This window comes from Ambystoma mexicanum, chromosome 7q (assembly GCF_040938575.1).
Source record: "Ambystoma mexicanum isolate Mex_15411 chromosome 7q, UKY_AmexF1_1, whole genome shotgun sequence".
NCBI classification, from domain to species: Eukaryota; Metazoa; Chordata; class Amphibia; order Caudata; family Ambystomatidae; genus Ambystoma; species Ambystoma mexicanum.
The window spans coordinates 569732819-569749891 of record NC_090941.1 but is presented as its reverse complement, the minus strand read 5'-3'; the positions used below and the strand labels follow the sequence as shown (position 1 = coordinate 569749891).

At 50.5% G+C, this 17073-nt stretch overlaps 1 protein-coding gene across 1 annotated transcript in view; it reads right to left on the bottom strand.

The window, feature by feature from the left end:
* VPS36 (vacuolar protein sorting 36 homolog) overlaps nucleotides 1–17073 on the bottom strand; it is a 427280-nt gene that overhangs the window by 50739 nt on the left and 359468 nt on the right. The gene's annotated exons all lie outside the window — the stretch shown is intronic.

Below are 17073 nucleotides of genomic sequence, written 5' to 3'. Positions count from 1 at the left end.
TATCACCCAGTAGGAGTTAAGAGCTGATCTAAATGATTAAATGGTGATTTACCTTTGATTTTAGAGCTAGATTGCCTTGCGTTCCCTAATAGCCCACCATTCACTCAAAAAAAACTTTGTTAAGGGGATGTTATGGTTAAGTTGTCCTACTAAAAACCTGTGCAATTCACTAAAAAAACTTTACAAACGTGACATTATGGTTCAAAGTAAAACCGAAAAACCCCTGAAATTCGCCAGTTATGGTAGGCTAAGCAACCATACCTGCCTGCACCACTGTGCACTGCTAACACTAACACCCAGGGTGTTAATTTTAGCAACGCACGTAGGTGACACGAGTTATGGTTGCTTAGCTTGCCATAATTAGCGACTGTCAAGTGTTTTTCGGTTTTACTGTGAACCATAACGTCCCTTTAACAAAGTTTTTTTTTACTGAATATACATATATATATATATATATATATATATATATATATATATAGCAGTGAACAAAAACAAAGGGGCTACACATGTGATATCATCAGTGATGTCATTAATGACATTTGTGATGCCATCTTTCATGTCCTGGGTGTTAGTGTTAGCAGTGCACAGTGGTGCGGGCAGGTATGGTTGCTTAGCCTACCATAACTGGAGAATTTCAGGGGGTTTCGGTTTTACTTTGAACCATAATGTTACGTTTGTAAAGTTTTTTTAGTGAATTGCACAGGGTTTTAGTAGGGCAATTTAACCATAACGTCCCCTTAAAGTTTTTTTTGAGTGAAATATATATATATATATATATATATATATAGAGAGAGAGAGAGAGAGAGAGAGAGAGAGAGAGAGAGAGAGAGAGAGAGAGAGAGAGAGAGAGAATGTATCAAATTGATGGAAAGTAATGTGTAGAATAGTATAGATTATAGTTTGAGCATTGATAATTATGCACATTCCAAATTATATTAGTAGTGACAAAATGTTCCCATTTGGTAGTTGCATGAATGATATTAATTTGTGAGTTCAATGGTTTGCTTTTTCATTAGTAGCAGCTGGTGGGCTGTTACAGCCATATACCCAAGACTCTAGGCCCTGGCCCCAACCACCGCAGCATATCCCACCCATGGCGGCGTATAAATTAGTAGCACACCCATACAAACAAAAATAGGAACTACAGCATCTACTCAATTTTAGTGTTCGCTAACACCACGCGTCTCCTTAGAACAGTTTGAAGTTGCCTGCGCACAGCACGGACTGAAGTTCTATCTTTATGAGACCCCTCATTTTCAGTACTTACAAACATCCCTGACAAGGCGGGCATGGCGAATACATCATTAACACCTGCCGCCTAAACAAGTACAGTATTTCACCCATCTCTTAATCTGTGGACCTCCTCAAACACTGTAGCAGACCAAAACAGTTTCCGAAACAGCATTTCGCCTCTGGTTGCGACCGCGCTGTCGTCGGATCCAAGATGTCGGGCGCAGCCACACATTCTGACGCACATCACGGCTCGCTGCAGCCAATCGGCAAAGACGTCGCGTCTCCACGGTCATGATGCCACCCCCTAGCCAATCGGTATCGAAGCGAACAGGGAAGTGTGACCGCGGAGCGGACACAGATATCACTAATTTTGTGAGACATATTTTCTAGTTGTTTTAAAGGAAACTACTGGATGTATTGTCACCAAATTTACAAAAGCATGCTTTCGGGACCAAGCCCCTGCCCCTGCCGCAAATTTGAAAAAAAAATCATCCAGCGGTTTGACCTGTAGGTATGCGCAAAGTTTTTCCCCCATTCAGTCTATGGGAAAAAAAGACGTTTTGGGACCCCCCTTCCCCTATAACTTTTGCCCCCCTGGACCAAACATCGCCAAACTTTGCAAATAAATTCAGTGGCCCATGTACTTTTTGCAAAGTTTTGTGAGAATTCCTCCAGGGGGAGCAGAGTTATAGGCTGCCCGAAAAGTGCTCCGGTCAAAGTTTCGACTCAAAAGGGTCGAATGACAAAAGGGTCGAATCAATTTGACCAAAAACAAAAGGATCGAATTTTTTTTTTAAAATGTATATTTTATTTTTGCTTTAGTATAGGTAAAAAAAGGTGTTTTTACACCAAAAACAGGGGTTTGGGGGGGACCCAGCCCCTGCCCCCAAAAAAAGAAAATTGACCCTTTTTTCAGTCGAACTGACTTGACCCTTTTGTCATTCGACCTTTTTGAGTCGAAACTTTGACCTATAACCTGTGGTGTAGACAATGTAACAAGTATAAAATATAAGTTGTTTTTTTTAAGCAATCTGCAATGTTTACCCCTGCCATTTGGCTCTTCGCGCCATAGTTCTGCTGTAGTTTTACGTTCATTGTTCCTAAAGTTCAGCAGTTCATTGTTCCTAAACTTTCCACAACATCAGCATTCTAGCCGACTTTAGCGGCACTCACTTTTTAAGTCATGCGGGTGACACAAAACGGTGCCTTTGTAGTATGCGCGTGACAGCAAACGGTGCATGTCTCTTTAACAGGATTCGCAATAACAAAGTTACTCACCATAGTGACTACATTACTCCTAGTCCATTGTCCCCTTTCCGCCATACTTTTGGGACATTCGTCCGTTCGGACGGGATCGGAGCACTTTGAAGCTTCAACAATAACTTTTTGTCCTCCTTTTATTTCGATGCTGGGTCACCGCATGTGACCGTAGCCCCGCCTTCCTGAGCTCCACCCCGTGCATCGCCCTTCAGTCCTTTTCGCCAAAGTCGAAGGACCATTAGCAAAATAGAGGAAACTTTTTAGAGGGGACGATGGGCAGAAGTATGGAGGAAAGGGTACTATGGACTAGGAGTAAGGAAGTCACTACAGTGAGTAACTTTGTTATACTCCTACGTCCCATCCTCTTTCCGCCATACTTTTGGGAGATTCCCAAGCACTGACCAAAGAAACGGGAGGATGGACATTTCCCTTACTGAAACAGGTTCTTAAGAACTGCCTGGCTGAACTGAGCATCAGCCCAGGAGCTCAGGTCAAGACAATAGTGTCTGCAAAAAGCAGAGGGAGACACCCACGTAGCAGCCTTGGCTATGGACTCCCAAGGAACATATTTCTGGAAGGCAACAGCAGCTGCTTTGCCACGGACCAAATGCGCATGAATGCCCCTTGGGGGCTGAAGGCCTTGAATTGTATAAGCCGCTGAGATGCATGAAGCGATCTAGAATGAGAGGGACACTTTTGAAGCCGGTTTCCCCTTTGGGTCCCCGAAAGTAGCGAAGAGTTGCCAGGAGCTTCTAAGTTTGCTTGTTCTGTCAAGGTAAAACCTCAGAGCTCTTCTGACATCCAAGTTATGTAGAACCTTAGCTGCATCCGAGACCGGGTTTGGGAAGAAAACTGGTAGGAATATCGACTGATTTATGTGGAACTCTCAGACAATCTTTGGAAGGAAAAAAGGATGAGTGCAAAGCACAACCTTATCCTTGTGGAAAGTCAGGAACGGATGTTCGACAGAGAGAGCTTCAAGCTCGCTTATTATTCAGACCCTCCAGCGTATAGCAATTGTGCGAGCCTGCAAAATGCTGCAAAAACAGCCGTTTCGCACAAAATGCTGCGCAAACTGCAGTTTTGCACAAAAACGGCTACTTTGCAACAAAAAAAAAAAAATGCTAAAACTACCATTTAAAAAAAAAAAAGACTCTGGGTGCCAGATTCTCAAAACTTTTTAACACAAGAAAGGAAATGCACTAAAGCATCTCATCACTTGCTCCAAAATAAAGAGCAGCCCAATCCACAAAAGACCTGAATGGGCACATTTTGTTAAAATGTGCCCATTCAGGTGTCCCTTGTGGATTTTATATGCGCGACCATTTAGATGGCCTTTTTCACCTCCTTGAGCAAATCAGGGGGGCGTTTCTGCCAATTTAAAAGCGCATCCTAAATTTCCAAGCAAGATGCACTTTTAAATGTGCAGAAATTGTAGGCAACCCTACGCGCACGGTAGGTGGGGGTGCCATGCATGACAGGGTATTTCTTGACCCTGTCAAGCATTTCTTTTTAAGGTATGAACCGCTGCTGTGTCGCTTGCATTTCTGTTCCTCAAACATGATAGAAATATGTTTTTTGGGTCGCATTTTACAGTGGCAGGCCGCTGAAGGGCCTGTCACTGTAAAAGGCGCTGGGAGCTTGCAGAACACTGTCGGGAGTGCGCTTCTATTCAAGGTACGACCCATTTTGACAGCCAAAAATCGATGTACAATTTGACCTATTTTGCCAGTACCAGTCAATCAATTTTCCGACCTGCGTTAGAGGGATAGATCTGACACCGCAGTGTTGCAGGGGAAGTGGCAGCGACCAAGCAGTTAAGTAGGGGAGGAGGGTGGGTGGTGGTGAAAGCTACATTTTGGGTTGTTTGGCTGAAGAGCAAGTCTATTCGCAGCAAAATTGACTAAAGTCAATTCTGCCGCAAATAATTGCACTTCGGTCAAACGACCCAGAACCCTATTCAAGGCAGCTGGCCAGCGCACAATTTGCACTACAGCTCATCCCCGTGGAAATGTGCAGGGCACCTTTGAGAATAAGGTGACCTGCTAGTTTCCAAAAATGGGTTATCTAAAAATAGCATATCCTCGGCTATATTTTTAAATGCCCCATTTTTTGAGGAACATGGTCAAAATCAACTTTTTAAAAAAATTGTCACACTATGAGAGGGAAAGGAGAGAGAGAGGGAGAGTGATGGGTGAGATATGACGTGATAGGCAAGAAAGCAGAGGGGGAGAAGTGGGTCAGAGGAGGAGGCTCTGCACAAGAGAGCAGAGGAAACAGTGATATGGTGGGCCAGAAATCTGAGAGCGAGTGGAGGTACAGAAAGTAGAGGGAGCGCGTGGTCAGGGGGAGCAGTGAGCCAGAAAGCGGTTGGCCGGAAAGAGGCAGTGAGCTGCAGATTGGGAAAAAGGATGAGAGAAGAGTGCGATAGAATAGGAGAAAGGATGCACGATACAGAAGAAGCACAAAAGAATGAAGGCCTGTATATTGCGGGAGGAATTGTAGAGTGCAAGGTATGAGTTGGGAGTATGATTTGGAGTTTGGCAGGGGCGGGCAAGTGCAAATTGTGACTTGACAGTGTGACATAGCACGTAAGTATTTGTATGACGGAGTGAGAGGTTCAGGATTGCAAGTTGTGAGGGGGAATTGGTGAGACGTGTGAGGTGTGTTGGTGTGGTGTGTTGGTGCGAGAGGTGTGTGGGTGTTTGGGGGATTGGAGAACATAGAAGGGGAATAGTTTCATCATTACAACTGATAATGATTAATTTAGTTAATACTATTAAATAGGCATGCACATTAAACCAAAAATGTAGCCAAAACAAAAATTGTTCTCCCAAGCCGGAGACATCTGGGACTCTTCCTATTAAATTAATACAAAAGACACATAATAATGACACCCTGGCTCGCTTGTAACGTTGCACTCTGCCTCTTTCCTACAATGTGGCAATTTTACACCCTCCAGTTAATACAAAATGTCCTGCAAAAATGCCTCAATAAATAAAGGTTTGTGCCGCAATATTTGCCATTTCATGCTGCAATATCATGGACGGTCTGATTATTCTCACCGATGTTATTGCAATCAAGAAAGTCACTTTACAGTAGAGAAAAATGAGATCAGTAGTGGCCATTGGTTCAAATGGCTTGTGACACAAGGTGGTAAGGAGAGCAACTATCTGTAGAAAGATAAGCTGCAATGGCTGACAGATATGTTCTGTATGATAAGACGTGAATAGTAGAGGCCGCAAGGTCTGATATGAAAGACAAGACGGTCAATAGAAGCATGGCAAGGAGCAAGCTGTTTTGCAAGACACCAACTACAAAAAAAAAACATTTACTTTTGTACTGCTCTCTCGTAGAAGGCTTAAGTGCCGCCTGGATTATGCACATATCATTCTTGGAAAGGTTAAACTGTGCCAAGGACCTGAACTCAGGCACCAGGCCGCCAAGTTGAAGGATTGTGGAGAGGGGTGCCCCACCTGGCGATTTCTCTGGTGCAGGAGACCGGGGATCTGCTGCAACTTGATCGAGTCGCATATTAATAGGGGCTGAAGCTCCAAAAACCGGAACCTGGCTGACCACCAAGGAGCTATGAATAGGAGAGTGCAGTTGGAGGCACTCCCGAGCTTCCAGAGAGAATCAACGGTAGAGGAGGGAAGGCATAAGCCTTCATGTTGTCCCACTGGATCTCGAGCGCATCCCCCAAGGAAGATGCCCAGAGATTGTCCCTGGAAGCATAGAGTGGTAGTTTCCTGTTGGTTGTTGTCGCAAAAAAGTCCACTATTGGAGAACCTCATTGCTGGAAACTCTTGAGAAGAACATCGCTGTTCATTTCCCACTTGTAATTCACCACAGACTGACGACTCAGGGAATCTGCTGCAACATTGATCGGACCCGGAATGTGCACGGCCTGTAGCCAGACATTACGCTGGACTGCCCGATTCCAGATCTGGAGAGCTAGATCCACCAGAGGAGGTGCCCTGGTGCCCTCCTGTTTGTTGATGTAGAACATAGCTAAAGAATTGTCTGTGCGAATTCGCACCACTCTGTTGACAATAGAAGGCTGGAAGTTCTAGGTAGTTGATGCAATATATTTTGTCTTGGGGCGTCCACTGATCGTAGACCTCGAGATGACCCAACGTCGCTCCTCACCCTAGGAGGGAGAAGTCCATTGTAACCGTAACCTGTGGTAAGAGCTCCTGGAAGAAGGTTCCCACTAAAAGGTTGTTGGGGGTTGCCCACCATTGAAGATCTGTCGTCATGGAAGATGGTATCAGAATCATTTTGAAGTCTGGGTCCAAAGCTTGGGACCAGCAGCTCCGCAGCCCGAGCTGTGTGCGCCTCATCTTCAGACTTGCAAGAGATAGGGCTAAAACACACAAAACACAGGAGCTACATTGGCTACCTATCCATGACCGCATTACCGTCAAAGTGGGTACTATTATTCACAAATGTGTGTATGGGGAAGCCCCTTCTTACCTGAAGTTGCTGGTCCCACTGTATTGCCCGGCCAGAGTACTACGTTCCTCTAACAAAATACAGATTTCTTGTCCCAGGTTCAAATGGGAGATGGGCCTAGGCAGATCATTCCAGGTCAAAGCGGTGAAATTCTGAAATTCACTCCCTCAATTATGACCCTAGACTACAATCCTTAGACTTTCAAAAAATCCCTAAAAACCTTGTTATGGGGATCCACCATGGGGCGCCGAGATGCACTGACGCATCCGCACTGGTCTCCTCCAAAGGGCGCCGTAAGAGGGACCTGAGCCCCCCCCACACCTCTAGGAGTGCAGTGTTGACCCCCCTGCGGATCACTGACCCAGCGGAGCCCCCGCGGATCCCAACTCTGATCTCCCGGCGTGGAGATTTCGCCAAGATCGGACCCTCGGAAGGAGGAGGGAGGAGGGAGGAGGAGCTCTGCCTTCCCCTGCACCGCGGCTCCGCGGGAACCAACGGAGAGCCGCGGCTCGAGTAGGCCCCGCGGGTGCGGCCCCCCCACACCGAATTTCGCTGGGGCGGAACCCGCCTCCCCGGGGCCCCGAGCGGAACCACATAAGGCCTCGAGCGCTGCGCGGCTCAGGCCGGGAGAGGGAGTGAGCCCAGCCTCCCCCAACATCGCGTCCCCTTGCGCGGGGCGCCGCCAAGCCGCGGCCTAGGTGAGGCCTACAACACAGCCGGCCGGCGCGGAAGAGCGCCCCCCCCGCCTCCCCCCTGGACCTCGTAGCGGGGGCTTACAAATCCTCCTGAACCCGGACGAGATCGTGCAGTGCTCCGGGCTGCGCCCCGCTTCACTGGAGAGCTGCGGACGAGGCCCGGCGGATCGTGCCTCCCCTGAGCCCGCCGCTGGATTGTGGAGCTGGTGCAGGAGTGCACTCAGTGGGCACGGCCTGCCCCCCAAGATCTTCGACCCCATCGACGAACGGGGGGCCAGTCTTCGTCGGGGTCCCTCAAAGGCGGAGGCCCCCGCAAAGGCGCCCACGACAACCCCTCCACCCCTCCCCAGGCGGGCCTTCCCTCACAGCCTGGGAGCCGCACGACGGAAGCTCAGGGGCGAGGGCGCCCCAAATCAACAACCGGCAATCAGCATCACGGAGAATGGGGTACCCCCCGGGCCAACCACAGCGTTTATTGAAGGACTCCAAACAGTGACCACAATAGCTTGAATCAAACCCGGGAAGAGGAGTGATAGGCCCGTATCGGCTGTGCCTTGGAGACTTGGCCGGAGCAACCCGCCGCCCCAACAGTGAGTACAACGCCGAGGCCGTACACAGGGAAGTCCCCCCGCGGCCCTCCCCCTGGCGTAACCTGGTGACCCGACGGTACTGCCCATAGGACCTAGGGCATTAGGCAGAGGATCCAGTGGAGATGGTCAGAGGAGGCCTATGAACTGGAAGGAATCCCTGCAGAGATTTCGGCGCAAACCCTCAGGCTCGCCAACCCGCCCGGAGATGGCGGCCCCGGCACCCCTGGACATGTCTGACACTAGCACGGTCACCAAAGGTATGGCGGCCCTCCTGGAGGAAATAAGAGGCTTCAGAGCAGACATAACGCTACGGCTGGATACCCTGGACAAAAAAGTGGACAACATAGACGACAGGGTCCAGGCGCTTGAAAATAACACAGCCTCGAATGACATCTTCGAGACGCAATTCGACATGCGCCTATCGGAACTCGAGAGGAGAGAAGAGAAATGCTCCCTGAAACTGGATGACCTGGAAAATAGGGAACGACGCTGCAATCTTCGCTTTTTGGGGTTCCCGGAGCGGGAAGGTGAAACGCAAATGGACATAATCAAAGCCGTGAACGCAGTAGTGGGATCTCTATTCGATGGGGCGAACACGAATGAACCCACAATTGACAGAGCTCACAGGGCGGGAGCGATCAACAGAGGCCCCAGGTCCATTCTCGTGCGTTTCCACTACTTCACGGAGAAGAATAAAATTCTGGAACTGGCACGTAAGAGGGGTCCGGTGGACTGGGAGGGAGCCTGGATTTCGGTGTACCAGGATCTATCCGCCTTCACCCTGGCAAGACGTCGTCTCTGTTCCCCGCTGACGAAAATGCTCCAAACCAAGGGGGTCCGATACAGGTGGGGATACCCTTTTTCGCTTTCCTTTGAACTGGAAGGGTACAAATATGCCCTGGTCACGGAGGATGACATTCGCAGGGTATCGGGCGAACTTCTCGGAGAACCAAATGGGGAAGGGAAAGACCAAGAACATGGAAGACAGCCCGTCGGACCCGGGAGAGTTAAGGCTTCTCAGGAGAGACGCAAAGTCCGAGGCCATAGGAAGTTCAGAAGAGTGGCTACGGCATCCCCTGGGCAGCCTGACACTTGAGAAACCCCAGGAAACATCACGGTCTAGTCTGTTTTCCATGCCTTTGGGGGAAGCACTGTGATTACTTGCATTCTGAACATGATAGGGGGGGGGGCTCAAGTTGTGGTTGTTGAAGAGTTTATGAGCCCGGAGGAGGGAGACATTGGTGGCCTGGCTCAGCGACAGGATGAAGCCGCTGGTCTACCAGGCGTTCAGGGGGGAGGGGCGAGGGGGGAGAGAAAGGTTGGGGTTGGTTCGAGGGGATTCTAATGGGGCCAAGCCAAGTTTTCTGGTCCGTTTTGTAACTGTGGTTTTGTTATTGGACTATAGCGGGGGGTGGAAGCACTGCGGGAGCGCTGGAACTATTCGTCCCGAGCAGGGAAATATGAGCTCTTACTATTTCTATGATGGATGATTCCTTGCAATATTTGACAGTGGGTTCGCTAAATGTGGGGGGACTCAATTCTCCCACCAAAAGGTTGCTGCTGGTGAGGGAATTCACAAGGCTCCGACTCCATTTCTTATTCATACAAGAGACACATTGGGTTCGGGACAGGGAGCCAAAGCTGAGAGCTAAAGCTATTGATCAAGTCTATGCAGCGTCCTTCCGGGCCAAGAAACGGGGAGTGGCCCTATTGGTCTCCCCTGGGGCTCACTTTGTTCTCAAAGCCCAGAGGTCAGACCCGGAAGGACGATATATCATGGTTAAAGGGGAGGTGAGGGGTCGGCTGTTCACCCTGGTTGGTATTTATGCTCCGAACGAGGCGCAGGATGGCTTCTGGATGGGGATGAGAGAGAAAATCGTGGCTTTTTCCGAGGGGACTTTACTGGTTGGGGGGGATTTTAATATGGTTCTTTGCCCTGATAGAGACAGGAGCTCGCCCAATCCATGCCCCAGCCAACGCCTCCAAAAAAAACTGGCCGAAGCATTTCAATCAGTTAACAATGATCTGGGCTTGAGTGACACACACCACACAGAAAAAGATCGAGACCCAGACTTCACTTTTTTCTCGAAACCCCATGCCACTTTCTCGCCGTATTGATTATATCCTGGTTGACGCCACGATCCGGGGCGAGGTCACGGAATCGGGGGTGGAGGTGGTTCCCTGGACAGACCACGACATGGTTAGAATAAAATTGGGTATGCCCCCAGCCCCGCCACCTGGGTCCCTATGGAGGTGTAACGACCTTCTTCTACATGACAAAGAGGTGCGACAATCCCTCCTTACAGCCATCAGCGAATACTTCTCTATCAACGACAACGGGGAGGTCGGAGTTCTGGGTGTTTGGGAGGCATTCAAGGCGACCATTAGAGGCATTCTCATCGAGACAGGTTCGAGAAGGAAGAGGGAGAGGGGTCTGGAGGAGACACGGTTGAGGAAAAAGATAGAGGCTATCCAACCTGGTGGGAAACTAAAATCACAAATGTTCCCCGGGAAGTGGGAGGAACTCCAAAGGCTGCGCTCAAGCCTGGCAGACCTCCATGTGGGACAAACAGAAAAAAAGCTGTCCTTCCTGAAGCAGAAGTACATGGAAAAGGGGGAAAAGGCTGATAAAATACTTGCTTGGAGGCTCCGGGAGCTCAGAAATAGTAGAAGGGTTAACTCCATCCGGCCACCGGGAGGAGAGCCAACTGTAAGGGATAGCAAAATAGCTGAAGAGTTCTGCCACTATTATGAACGCCTATACAGCTCGGAATACGTAGGGGACGGAACCGAGATAGACAGCTTCTTGGACTCTCTCCCGATCCCAGGCCTCTCACCTGAAAAAGCAGACATACTGGATCTCCCCGTGTCTCCAGAGGAGATAATAGATACCATATCCTCCCTGAAGAGTGGAACAGCCCCAGGCGACGATGGGTTCACAGTCAAATTCTATAAGACTTACCGGTCTACGCTAGCCCCGTTTATGGCCAAAATGTTCAACTCGGCACTGGACCGGGGCACCCTCCCGCCTTCGATGATGTCAGCTCTGATAGTAGTAATCCCTAAAGAGGGGAAGGACCCTTCCCAGTGTCAATCGTATCGCCCCATTTCCCTTCTTAACGTAGATGTCAAGATTCTGGCCAAACTTCTGGCAAACAGACTGGCGAAACTCCTCCCCTCACTTATACATGGAGATCAGGTAGGGTTCATCCAGGGACGCCAGGGGTCCGATAACATACGTAAGACCCTGGACCTCATGTACGAGGCCTCGAGGCAGGGGGAAGAGGGCTACCTCCTAGCTTTGGACTCGGAAAAGGCCTTCGACCCTGTCGAGTGGCCTTATATGGGCAAAGTTCTCCAAAAAATGGGCCTCGGGGGGAATTTTTGTAGATGGGTTTCGACACTATATAACGCTCCCATGGCAAGAGTTTTGGGTAACGGCGGCACGTCGGAACCCTTGGCTCTATCCAGAGGAACCCGGCAGGGTTGTCCCCTTTCCCCCCCTTCTATACGCTCTGGCAATGGAGCCTCTGACCATAGCGATCAGGGAAGACCGTGAAATTACGGGGATACGCTGTGGCGACTGCGAGTTTAAACTCTCACTATTTGCCGACGATATCTTGGGGTACCTAACCAACCTCCAGGTCTCACTACCTAGATTATTTGATCTTATGAACTTCTACGGGGCTTTCTCAGGGCTTAAAATAAATGCCTCCAAGTCTAGTATTATGCCAATGGGTCCCGGGGACAAAGACATCGGGGCTCGCTCGGAACTCTTGGGAGTGAGGATAGAACGTGTGTCCACCAGGTATCTGGGCACCAGCATTCCTAGGAACTTATCGCTAATATATCAGTTCAACTTCCCGGAGATCTTGGCTAAAATTAGCAGTGATCTCAAACGCTGGGCTCCCCTTACTCTCTCCTGGTTTGGCAGTATGGTGACGGTTAAGATGAATATATTACCTCGCCTCCTGTATCTCTTCGCAGCCCTCCCTGTGGTTATTCCTGAATCCTTCTTCGAGGTTCTACAGGCCCGAGTTCTCCAGTTTATATGGGACGGGAGGAGACCAAGAGTTAAATTCTCCACCTTGACCCTGCCGAAGTCTCACGGTGGATTCGCCCTCCCCGACTTCAGACTATACTATAAAGCTGCTCAGCTCCGGGTGATGATGGAGCACATGCGAGAGGATATGAGGACGTACTGGACATATATAGAGGATATCCACACCCACCCTAAAAAAGTCAGAGATCTACTATGGGCCTCCCCTAAAACCATGCCCTCCTATCTTAAAGAACACCCCACACTGGGAGTCCTATGGGCACTCTGGAAGCCAGATAAAAACAACAAAAAGCTGTCGCCCTGGCCGGCCCCTTTAACATCGCTATGGGGTCCCCCTATCAACCTAGACACCAGAGGCTTCCGCGACACGCAGGCTTGGTCAGACATGGGGTTGGAGAGAGTTTCCCAGCTCTCCCGGGAGGAGGGCTTCATAGACTACGTACAATTGACCGAAGCACTGGGTGATAAACCACCATCGATCTTTGAGTACTTGCGTTTGAAGGGAATACTGACTCACCCCCGATGGGCTGACAACCTAGCCCCCTCCCTCACCCACTTTGAAGAAGTAATAGCTAAAAGTGTCTCCCTGTCCAAGTTCTACAGCACCTTGATAATAGCTAATCTGGAGGATAGGCAACCCTTCAAGCGTATATGGGAAGAAAGGCTGGGCATGGAGATAGACGACCATACATGGAGGGCAGTCTTCAAAACCATATTTACCGGTACTCTGTACACCGCAGCCATGGAGCATAGTTTCAAGATTCTCCACTCCTGGCATCGCCCCCCAGCCACCCTCTCCAAAATGTTCGCAGAAGTATCCCCTCACTGTCCTAGGCTATGTCACCAAAAAGGCACTTGGTTCCATATGTGGTGGGGATGCCCGGTTATTCAGGTGTACTGGTCGGAGCTTCTCAGCTGGATCAAGGACATAGAGGGATTCTGTCCATCGCTTCTCCCCTTAGAAATCCTTCTGGGTACTCCCATGCCGGAAACGGAACAAAGTGCATTCCCGAGGGTCATCGGGGCCATGCTGAGGGCGGGGAGGCTAGCATTGGCCCAAAAGTGGAAAAGCCCCTTAGCACCAACTAAAGAGGAATGGCTCTGTAAATTAAGGGCTATATTTACTTATGAAAAACTCATGGCAGTGAAAAACGACAAAGCCTCAGAGTTCGCACAGGAATGGACAGCAGTTCTCCTCCACGATGACTGTGTCTCTATGCGACTGTAACGTTGGCCCCCAATATGTGTCCCCCGGGCTTACCCCAGAGCCGGCCCTAGAATTGGAGCCTGTCCATCAATTTGCTCTGAGCCGCGCTGCTCCCACGGTGTCAAATGGTATAACGAGTGCATATAACGATGTTCGAAAGTTCTCACTGCTGCTTCTGTAACCTGCGGAAAAAAAAAAAACCTCAAAACTTGGTATGTTGCAAAGTTGGGGGGGTGGGGGAAGGGGTTTATGTTGAAAAAGTTGTGGGGGACGGGGCGGGAGGGGGGAGGTGGGATGGGACTAAAATGTTAAAAAATACAGGCAGTTATGTTTGCTCAATGTGTTACTGGCAGGGATTGCTTGCGCACCCTACCTTATATGTATTATGTCAATAAAAACAAAGTTAAAAAAAAAAAAAACCTTGTTATTTAAGTAAGCCCCACTCGACTGATCAGTGATCCTGTCCCGTTTCTTCTGTTCATCCTTTTGTGTCTATGTCATGCCCCAATGCCTGCAGGCTTTTTCGGGGCGTAATAAATAAATAAATAATTAAGCCATCAAGCCTATGAGTCTCTGGAACCACCATGCTGACCTGTGGGAGGAGTTCAGGAAAAGAAGGCACGTGGTTGAGAAATCTGCAATTCTGTCCTCGGTTAGGAACACTCTGGCATTGACAGTATCTCAATGGAAACCTAGAAATATCAGCTCTTGAGCAACCGTCGTAGATGATTTCCGCGAGTTCACCGACAACCCAAGTTGAAACTAGAGCTTGAGGAATGACTGAAGATGGAACAAGTTACTTACCTGTAACTGTTGTTCTCCAGCATGGGTCTGGCATGGATTCACATGCTCATGAATATTCCCCGTCGTCAGGCTGGGAATCCTCGGTAAAGAAAAAACCAGTATACGTTTCGTTTCTGATCTGTCTTTCGTAGTAGTAACCAATCACTGGTCTCTGCGTCATACTGACCACAGCCAATGACTGCCCTCTACCTAAGCACCGCCTCTGGCAGCCATCTTCAGATTTGGAAGCACGTGAAGTGGCAGTATGACCAAGTGAAGAGCCGCAGAGGGGTAGGCGGGAGGGTTCACATGTGAATCCATGCCAGACCCATGCTGGAGAACAACAGTTACAGGTAAGTAACTTGTTCCTTCTTCAGCATGGGGTCTGGCATGGATTCACATGCTCATGAATAAAGAATACATAGCAGTACACACATGCACAACCACGGGAGGTGGCAAAGGCTCAACATTAAGCATCACATCAAACTCAACATTAAGCATCTTACCTCCTCACCAGGCTCACCTTAGGCGAACAGGTTGCGCAGCACTGCTTGGCCGACCCTGGACTCCTCCCTGGAATCCCGATCGACGCAGTAGAATTTCGTGAAGGTGTGCGTCGACCTCCACGTAGCAGCCCTACATATGTCCAGCAGGGGCACACCAGAAAGGAACGCCGTGGTAGCTGCGATCGCTCTGGTGGAATGGGCTCTCGGACGGCCAGGCAGCGGTCGGTTTGCCAACCGATGACAGTACATGATACAGCCGGAGAGCCATCTGGAAATGGAAGCCTTCGAGAGAGCCTTCCCCTGATTGACAGGTCCAAAGTTCACAAAGAGTTGTGACGTCTTCCGAAAACACTTCGTGCGGTCCACGTAGAACTTCAGCGCTCTAGCCACATCCAGCGAGTGCAAAGTCCTCTCAGCCGGCGACGAAGGCGACGGGAACAACACAGGCAACACCAAGGGTTCGATGAGATGGAAGTCCGACGGCACCTTGGGCATGAAGGAGGGGTGCGTCCTGAGCACTATCCTCGTGTCGTGAAAAGTCAAGTACGGGGCCTTGCAGGAAAGGGCCTGGATCTCTCCCACCCGTCGTGCGGAGGTGATGGCCACAAGAAACGCTGTTTTCCACGACAGAAACTTCAACGGGGCCGAGTGCAGAGGCTCGAACGGAGGTCCCATGAGCTTGGTCAGCACCACGTTGAGCTCCCACGCCGGGGCCGGGGCCTTCACCGGCGGGAACGATCTGAACAGTCCCTTCATTAATTCTTTCACCAGACGATGAGACCACAAAGACGTCCGTCCCGTGGTTCTGGTGTATCGGGAGATCGCAGCAAGATGAATCTTGATGGAAGCGTGCGCCAGTCCAGCCTTGGCCAGCGTCAGCAGGTACAGCAGTACTTGAGGAGCCATAATCCGTAGAGGGTTAATCTTCTGTGCGTGGCACCAGACAGAAAACCTCTTCCATTTGTGTCCGTAGCATTTAAGAGTTGAGGATGCCTTGGCCTTTGCAAGAACCTCTCTGCAGTCGGCCGGTATGTCGTAACATCCAAACTCTAATGCTGCAGGGGCCAGGCCTGCAAGTTCAGCGACTTCGGGTCGTGATGGAGGATGGCGCCTCCTTCCCTGGAGAGAAGATCCGCGTCCACTGGCAGCTTGATTGACGGGGACGCTGACAAGTCCAGAAGGTCCGGGAACCATATCTGCCTCGGCCACGCAGGTGCGACGAGGATCATCCTGCACCGTGACCTCTTGAGCTGGTTGATGAGCCGGATCAGCAGCGGCAATGGAGGGAACGCATATAGGAACAGGCCCTCCCAGGGGAACGAGAAAGCATTGCCCATGCTCCTCGGCTGGGGAAACCTGCTGGCGAACCTCTGGCACTTGGAGTTTGTCGCCGTCGCGAACAGATCGATCTGGGGTGTGCCCCACTGAGGGCCCAGAACACTGCACGGAGCTCCAGGACGTTGATATGGAGGGATTTCTCTGTCGGGAGCCAAAGGCCTCTCGCGTGCAGATTTTCGGTGTGCGCTCCCCACCCTTCCAGGGAGGCATCCGTGGTCACTGTCTCCTGGTGGTCTGGGGTCTGGAAGTCCATGCCCGCCGTCAGATGCGCACGGGTGCCCCACCACCGGACCGCTCGGCGGAAACTCTCGTCGAGTGTGATCCTCTCCTCGAAGCCGCCCGTCGTTTGGATCCAGCGCGCGTCCAGGAACTCCTGCAACGGGCGCATCCGGAGCCTGCACATGGGAATGAGGTAGATGCAAGAAGACATCATTCCGAGGAGGGACTTGATGGACCTCACCTAGGCCGCATCGGAATCCAACATCCGCTGTACCTTGCGCCCAGGATGGACCTGGTCCTTTCCTCCGACGGGGACACTGTGTCGAGCTTCGCTCCCAGAAACAGTGCGTTTTGCGCGGGTACCAGGTGGGACTTGGCGTAGTTCACGGAGAATCCCAGGTCCGTGAGAAGTTGGACGGTCCTTGCCGTGTGCTCCACGGCGAGCTCCCTCATCTTGGCTCGGATGAGCCAGTCGTCCAGGTAGGGGTAGACGTGGATCCCCTCGCGGCGCAGCTGCGCCGCCACCGGTGCAATGCACTTGGTGAATACCCTGGGTGCCGACCGTAGTCCGAAGGGGAGGGCTTTGAACTGGTAGTGACGCCCTTGGACCACAAACCTGAGGAATTTTTGGTGCCCCTTTAGGATGGGAATATGGAAGTAGGCATCCTCCAAATCCAACGACGACAGGAAGTCTCCTTCCTCCAGCTGACCCAGGACGTGCTGGAGG